Below are 2,221 nucleotides of genomic sequence, written 5' to 3'. Positions count from 1 at the left end.
CCATCTGTAATGGGATCTGATGCCCTCTTCTGGTGTGTCTGAAGACAGCTACAGTGTACTCATATAAATAAAATAAATCTTTAGAAAGGAAGGAAAGAAAGAAAGAAAGAAAGAAAGAAAGAAAGAAAGAAAGAAAGAAAGAAAGAAAGAAAGAAAGAAAGAAAGAAATTGCAGGAGCGCTGTAGTGGGGAAGCAGCACTGCTCTTCCCTCCTCCGGGTCTGAGGACAGGGGTCTCGCTGGGACATTGTTGGACATTGGATTTTCTAATGCTCCCAATGAATTTTGGTATCGTGTATTTTTGGTGAACTTAATATTTTCACTGTTGTTTCTTTCCATGTATCAAAATGTCGAGAAATCTTGTTTTTAGAACAAATAGAAAATACATTTCAGTGTTGTTTCTGTCACTAAGTGTGCAGACTGCTGAACATTAGTGCAGTTAGTGAGAGCTGCCATCAGGTGGCAGTAGGTCACGGGGTGCACATTTCTTTGCATTCTTTTCTCATCCGTTACATCACTACCTCCATTTCTCCTCCCAGTCTCTATCCCCCACTTTACACCTCCCCCTCCCCAGATCCACTCCTTCTCTGTTTCCCTTCAGAACAGAGCTGGTCTCTCAGGGATATCCATTGAATATGGCATAACAAGTTACAAGAAGACCTGGCACCTCTCTCATATTAAGGCTGGACGAGGCAACCCAGTACGAGGAAAAGGGTCCCAGACACAGGCAAAAGAGTTGGAAAATCCCCCAACCCCTACTGTTAGGAGTCCTGCAAGAACACCAAGCTACACAACACAAAGTGTACACAGAAGACCAAACTCAAACTCACATAGGGTCCATGTTTGTTGCTTCAGTCTTCACAAGCCCCTAGGAGCCTTGCTTAGTTGATTCTGTGGACTGTGTTCTCAACCTCTCAGATCCTACCATCCTTCCTTCTCTTCTGTGGGGTTCCCTGACTTTACCTAACATTTGGCTGTGGGTCTCTGCATCTGTTCTATCAGTTGCTGGATGAAGCCTCTGATGTCAAGTGGGGTAAGCAGCGATCTAGGAGCATCGCAGAGCATCATTAGGAGCCATTTCATTGGTTTTGTTTTTTTGGTGCTACCCTGGGTTTCTGGGTTGTGCTCCCTCTGGTTCCTGGCCATCCAGGCAGTGTCAGGCGTGGCTCCCTCTGTCTGTGGCTTGGGCCTCAAGTTTATTTCGATGCCTAAACTACAGTTAGCTAATCCAGAGGGGTAAACTCTATTCTGAGTTCTATTTTTCTTTTTGAAATTGTTTTAACATTGTTAAAATATGTAAATTTATAAATATTAAGGATCCTTTTGACTAAAACTTTAAAGTTATTTGATGTAACTTTTTATTTCAGCATAAACTTAAGTTATTAGCAGTTGTACTTTCATTTAGCCCTAATTTTGATCATTTTTTGTTTATTTTTGTAAGACAGGGTTTCTCTGTATAGCCTTGGCTGTCCTAGAACTTGCTCTCTACAGTTCAAGGGTGGCCTTGAACTCACAGAGATCTGCTGGCCTCTGCCTCCTGAGTGCTGGGATTAAAGATGTTGCACTACCACCGCCAGCAATTTTGATTCTTTTTATACTTTGTAGAGGCCTAGAATCCATTCTCTATCCTCACGGATGGGGCCAGTGGTCTTTGGGACATGGCACTTGCTGAAGTGTTTGGTTTGCTATCCCACAGTGGAGTGAAAAGGTGCCTGTGGATCAGGGGAGAATATTTGTGTAAGTCATGTATCTGGTTAGGGGATAATGTCTCAAATATAGAAGGAACTTATATAACTCAATAGTGCTGAAAATCCAAGCTCATTACAAAACAGGAAACAACCAGAATAGACATTTCTCTTAAGACATGTGACCAAGAAAGACATAAGGTGTTCATCATTACTCATTGTTAGGGACATGTAAAGCTACCCACCGTACCACGTAACCTCATACCCACTGGGATGACCCTGTCCACAAACCAGAGAACCCTGTACACTACTGCTGGCAATATAAAATGGCAAAGCTGTTGGGGAAAACAGTATGACCATCTCTCAGAAAATCAGCAATAGAATTACTTTATGACCTACCAGTTTCCATTCTGTGTATATGCCAAGGAACTGAAAGCAGGGTCTCGGGCCGGGCGTGGTGGCGCATGCCTTTAATCCCAGCACTTGGGAGGCAGAGGCAGGCGGATTTCTGAGTTCGAGGCCAGCCTGGTCTACAGAG

The 2,221-nt window shown here is 43.4% G+C and overlaps 1 protein-coding gene across 1 annotated transcript in view; it reads left to right on the top strand.

The window, feature by feature from the left end:
- The window catches only part of Arhgap19 (Rho GTPase activating protein 19), a 39,819-nt gene that overhangs the window by 28,104 nt on the left and 9,494 nt on the right, over window positions 1–2,221 (top strand). The gene's annotated exons all lie outside the window — the stretch shown is intronic.

This window comes from Mus pahari, chromosome 1 (genome assembly GCF_900095145.1).
Source record: "Mus pahari chromosome 1, PAHARI_EIJ_v1.1, whole genome shotgun sequence".
Taxonomy (NCBI): Eukaryota; Metazoa; Chordata; class Mammalia; order Rodentia; family Muridae; genus Mus; species Mus pahari.
Note: the sequence above shows the minus strand (reverse complement) of the source record. Positions and strands in the feature narration are given on the sequence as shown.